We start from the raw sequence: 6,506 nt of genomic DNA, 5'->3' as shown, positions 1-6,506 counted from the left end.
ATGGTCGCCATTTTGTCATGCGGAAAGAGTCAATTTTGCGGACAAAACCGACCTCCCTAGAAGCTAATGCTTTCTAGTGACAAACAAAACAATCAAGCACTATCTTTCCCTAAATATGCATTTAAAATAAAAGCAACCAGGTGTTTAAGGCTTACCTTTAGTCCAACGCTTGTTTGTTGTAGTCCAGCCTCTCTGATCCAGATGAGCTCCTTCTCCTTGAAGCCTGCATTCACTAACAAGCAAACGATTACATAACACCTGAATAACTCATATAATAAAACATATTCATCATAAAGACCAAGGAGTTTATGAAACAAATTATATATAACAACGTGTTGAGAAAAATGAACTTAATTGTATTAATTGGAAACAAAAGAAACCATTACAACGAGTTCCTTGGTGTTGTGCAGGTCCCTCCTAGGGTCCAGCAAGAGTTCTCCTTTACTTTGATCAGCTCATCCACTTCCAAATGAAGCTAAGAAAGGATTGGAATCTCTCCTCTCAAGCTCTAAAAGGGAGTCCTAATTTCAGCAGCATCTACCCTTAGGAATGTTCAGCTTTCAACCTCCCCTCCCTCTGGCCCAATGCCTGTATTTATAGTGCTTTGGAGGAAGTTAATCAGGTCCACCATGAATGGGATAAGCCCCTCTTTCAATGGGATAGCTCCCCTCTTCATGGGATAAGTTCCTCTTTCATTGGGATGCATGAACCATCTGGAGGTGCTCAATCCACGTCAAACCATCTTCTAGAATGCTCTAGAATCGACCACAAGTAACTTTTTTGGAGTAAAACTTGCGCCTTTTGACCTTTACAGGAGTATGCACCCAACCCTTTACAGACAGATCGTACAAGTACGCAGGTGTTATGAACTTGGTGTGCGTACACGCAGGTAAGGATAAGAGAAACTGCGTAACCATAGTTATATAGATTTTTAAGGACTTTCTCTCTTTCTTGGAGTTTGACATGAGGAGCAGAGGTATAAGACTTGCCAAGGAGGACAGTATGACTATTGATGGAGCCATACTGACTGTAAATAGTCATGGTGACAAATTTTAGTGTAACAGTCACCCAGACAATAAAGTCCAATGAAATCACCTCGATGTCTCCGCCTTGATGATTTCGTCAAGGTGTTGGGTGAAAACTCACTAGCATTTTATTCTTGGGGTGATGTCGTGTTGAGGGGCTTGCTCAGAGGTGAAGACATGCATATGCAGGGGTTCTTTGCATTTGCGATGAGTGTCTTACACACATGTGTGGACTTTCCATCACCCCGACAAAGGTAAATAAAGAGCATAATAGAAAAGGCAAAGATGATGTGGCAGGGGTAGAGCCCGAGTGTGTGATCATAGAAAAGGATGTTGGGACACATTGGATGAGGGGTCCACGTAACCCTAGAAGATCTTCCTCAATAGTTTCGATTGTGGACTATAGATGGAATTCCCAAGATTTTATTTCTAGGGCGAGGTGGCGAATAGGGGGCCCACATGATATCTATATCTATATCTATATATATATATATATATATATATATATATATATATGGTTGGAAGGTATTTAACCCTTGTATTATAATATATGTTCACATTTCACCAATCATGGAAAGGGGATAATATGGAACTAGACATGAATGGGTTGACAACTGACATAATGTGACCTAGCATGATCAGTTCATTAGTTTCCATGTGGGAAATGACATGGAATGACACGTGGGCACCATTTGGGGACCACATAGGTGCCATTTGGTAGACCAGATTGATGTGACACTGTTTAATATGCTAATCGTCAATTGACCATATCTTTTGATTCAGGAGTTAGATTGAGGAAAAATATTATATCGTTGGAAAGGTCTCAATGAGATTAATGCAACAACGTTATCCATTTTATGTTTTGAGGAAGTTGAAAAAAAAAAAAATTAGACCCCATTTCCATAATTGGAATTTAGAGGCTGGGTAATTAGAGTAATTATCTCTTTCTACCCTTAGTAGGGGGTGTGTTACACTGCATTGTACTTCAATTAGATTAACTACCTCCTTCTACCCCTAGTAGGGGGTGTGTTACACTAGGTTGGATTTTAAAATATGATTGTAGATTCAATATTTGGTTTTGGTTTCACCTTGTGCATAATAGTGGAACTTATCCTTTTATGTCTGCACTTTTGCACATGTTTTAGTTCACGTTGTGTGAATGCAAGAATGGCAGTAACTTGAAACTACTTTCTAAAATTATTAGGTTTTTTTTTCTCATGATTGCATTATAACTGTATGTTTTGCAAGTGTAGGTATTTGGGCCACTTTTTACAATACAATTATAGATTCAATATTTGCTTGAGTTCACCTTGTGTAGAGCAATGGGACTTATGCTTTTATTTCTGAATTCAACATATACTTTAGTTCTGCACGTCTTTTTTGCACACATATTTTAGTTCCTCATGTGCTTGTTCCATATAGACTTTCACTACGAACAAAATTTATCTAGTATAATCTTGTATGCTAGAGATCCATGCATTCTTAGGTAATTGTGTTGGTAATATTTTTCAAAGTGGGAGACTTAGTTTGAAAGTCTAAGGAACATATTTTTTTAAACTTATGTGGTGATGTGTTAAATTTTCTATTATGTATCGTAAGGCTTTCTATTATGTATGCAATCATGTGCTGGAATGTGAATCTTTCTATTAAATGATGCAAATAAGTAAATTTGAACAATTATTCATATTTGATACCATATATATAGAAACACTACATCCTTTTAACACTATATATGCACGACTTAAGTACATTAGTGACTTGCTAAAGTTGTACACACACAATTTAAAATATCTAAGTCCCTATATGTATTTTTCTATAGTTCACATATGCAAATGTAAATATATGGGTTTCTTTGCAAAATGATTATTACATAAATATTTGTTTTGGGGACCACTTTGTGCGGAGTAGTGGAACTTATGGTTTTATATCCTTTCTTTTTTCACATAATTTAGATGTGTCTTTTAACATTACAGGAAGCGTTGTGGATCTACTTATGAAGTAAAATTGAAGATACAAAATATATATATATTGAAGTCTATGAAGTCATTAGTAACACAAACAAATACAAAGGCGTCAAACTGGTAACTACATGCTATTTTTATATTTTGTGTTTTGTTTTTGACTTAATAATCTAGTTGTGTGAAATATGAGGCAACAATTTACTAATTTATGTTGTAGATCTAATAGAATGAAGATGAGTGAATACAAGTAATAAATTTAGAAATTAATGTGTAGATTCAATACTGCTCATGAAATTTACTAAATCACAAGCCTTGAAGCTACTCTATTGATCTCTAGAATTTAATTCACCATTTAAAATAAAAATCGTAGACATGCAAAATGAAACATCACACATGCACAAAGATTTATCTAGGGAAAAGAAACTACTTAAAACCCCTTACTATCTATATTGCATTAATCAGAGAACAAAGAATAGATACATATTCTTTCTTAATCTTGATCACAACTTGTAAGTGTATAGTCTATCCATCTCCCTAACTGACTGAACCTAGCCAACACTTAAACAATTTTCAAGCCCTCCAAGCTCCTATTTCCTTCGTTGTTCCCTTGGGAAATTGCCCTAATTTTTTAGAAATTTCACACCATGGAATTGCACAATTTCCTTAGGTCTTCCTCTGACTGCATGCACCACCTGTACACATTATAATATGCTACAATTGATAGTACAATGGCTTGGAATATCCATATCAACTAGGTAACTCGAATTCTATGCATGAAACAATTATTTTGGGTTGTTTGATCATTGAGTGTGCTTGAAGTTCCACTTCCACAAATTGACCTCCACTAATTCTTCTGAAAGTTAGAACTAGTTAAACTAACAATAACTCAAATCAACTGAAATAAATTGCTACAAATTAGAAATCAGTTATGCTAAACTGAAATCAAGCTTCCCTAACTTGAATTAATTGAGTTAACTAAGTGACAAGTTCCATGTCACCTCAGTGAACGACCTCCAAGTATTTTGCTGAAATAGAAATTTGAATTTTAATCTAGTTTGACCAAGGCAAAGTCAAAACTAGATTTCTTGTTGCATTTTCAACACTCCCTCTTAGCAAGAAAGGGATTAGCAACCACCCCTATAATACACCTGTGGAATGTACCACATGCAATGCCTCTCACTATTGTTGTTGCACTAGATTTCTTGCTGCATTTTCAACACTCCCTCTTAGCAAGAAATGGATTAGAAACCACCCCTATACTACACCTATGGAATGTACTGCATGTAATTCCTCTCACTATTGTTGTTTCTCCTACAAAACTTGCAAATGAGAAGCATCCAAAAAAAAAATTTGAATCAACTATGTCTACAGTTGCCTATTGGGAAAACTTTGATGTTGCTGACTCTACTACTAAGCCTCCTACTCTATTGTCAACACTCCTTTGCACTCAGTATCTGACTGACGCTAAACCTCCTGCTACTAAATATTGTGGGTCCCCATAAGAAGGTAATGATCTATGAGGAGAACAACTCAATGGACCCACGAGGGCTTCACTGGGGGAGAAATACCATACCATGTGCATTCATATTGGGGGATATATATTAAGGAAAAAATGATATAATAAATTGAGCATATAATAGGGGGTAAAGGATTTTTATATTGGTAGGTATAAAAAATGGACTTCAAAGCTAATGAAAAAATATAAAGTGGTATAAAAAATGTTAATGAAAAGATGGATACCTACAATATCTGGTGAGATTAGGGGTTTTTTAAATTGGGAAGGTGTATTTGGTTCATATTGGTAGGGGTTTAAATAATGTGCTTTTTAGAGGTATTTTCCAATATCTAGTCAAATTAGGAGTATTGTTTATTATGACAGGAACACACGTGATACATCATAGGTTCATTGAGTGAAGCCCCTGTGAATGGACCCTGCCTAAATTTCTACAACTCTTGGACTAAGGATCTACATCGCTCCACCTTGCTCCTGGAGGTATAGCTGCATGTTCTTCCTCTATCCACTTGGCTCGAACTCTTCCCTTACTAGAGGTCTCTGCTTGAGTGGATGTCTCCACTCTGCCTCCTCTTTTCCTCTCCATTTGTGGCTGCTCCACAACTTCTTGAGGCTTCTTCTGAGGTTGTATGTTAAGAGGTCTAACATGCTGCCTCTTAACCACTATATCTCTAGTCTCTGCCTTGCTCCTCAAGGCTTTTCATGCATCTTATGCATCAAGTTCATACAAGTTCTTGACTTGAGAACCGATCTGTGTCACTGCCCTATGGCTATGTGTCTCAGGAGTGATTTCCATTTGCTAAATATCACATCGTAACCACATTTTTCCAACACTACAACAAAGAAAATATTCTTCTTTAGACACAGAAAAAATATCACATCCTTGTGTCTAATAGGGGAGCCAGAATCCCTCTGAAAGGTGACAGTACCAGTCCTAGTTGCATTGTACCTTCTATCGTCTCCAAACTCAATGTTCATATGGATATATTTCTCCTCCAAGTCATTGAAAATTCTCTATTCCTCGTCATGTGGAATAAGGCACCTTTGTCGAGATACCACACAATTCCCATCATTGTGTTATCCATGCATACAATGAGAGTATAATGAAGCTTGAAATACGAGGCCAAGGATTCACCTGCTATTCCTCCCATGGCATTCTTTCTTTCCTTCTTGTGTGTACACTTTGTGGCATAGTGCCTAAATTCATGATAGTGAAAGAACTTGATTCTAGACAAGTTTTTCTTCTTACCCCCTTGACTAGATTCTTCTTTGGATTGGGATTTCTTCCCTTTCCCTTTTTTTCCTTTCCAGCCAAGGCACAATTCTCCTCATCCTTTCCCTCATATGAATTCCTGTATCTGGTATTCCACCTTATTTCCTCATGTACCAAATCAGACCATAGGCATTCCCAATTTGGTAGTTTCTCCCTACCATTCACTGAATCTTGGTAGTTGTGCTAGACCTTAGGAAGGCTAGGAAGGTCTAGGCTCACCAAATCATCCTCTGCTACAATAACACCAACTTGACCAAGTTCATCATGACATTGTTTGAACCTTCTCAGGTATTGTGGAATGGTCTCATTCCTCTACATATTGATATTTTGAATCTTTTCCTTGAGTGTGAATTTCCTGTGGTCACTACTATTCTGGAACAAATTTATCAGCGCTTGCAGCATTACATATGGAGTCTCTTTCCCATGGATATTTGAGATAATGTGGTCTCATACTCCCTCCAATATGATCCTCCTTGCTTTAAAAACACACTTCTTCCATTCTACCATATCTTTTGAATCAGATACTTATGGTTTCAGAATATCATTATTAATGAATTCCTTAAATCCATTATCCTCCAGTACTGCTTTCATGCATTCCTTCCATGTAACATAATTCGAGCTTCCCTCAAGGGAATACTCAAGCCTTACTCCATTGAAATCCATATTCTTAGTCCTGAAGAATACCTGCAACCTTGATCAACAAATTCAAACCTCCTACAATGACAGCTTCAAAA

This window comes from Pinus tabuliformis, chromosome Q (genome assembly GCF_031772625.1).
Source record: "Pinus tabuliformis cultivar Carrire ecotype Pingquan chromosome Q, CPIR1, whole genome shotgun sequence".
Taxonomy (NCBI): Eukaryota; Viridiplantae; Streptophyta; class Pinopsida; order Pinales; family Pinaceae; genus Pinus; species Pinus tabuliformis.
The sequence above is the reverse complement of the archived record's forward strand: the minus strand, read 5'-3'. Positions refer to the sequence as shown.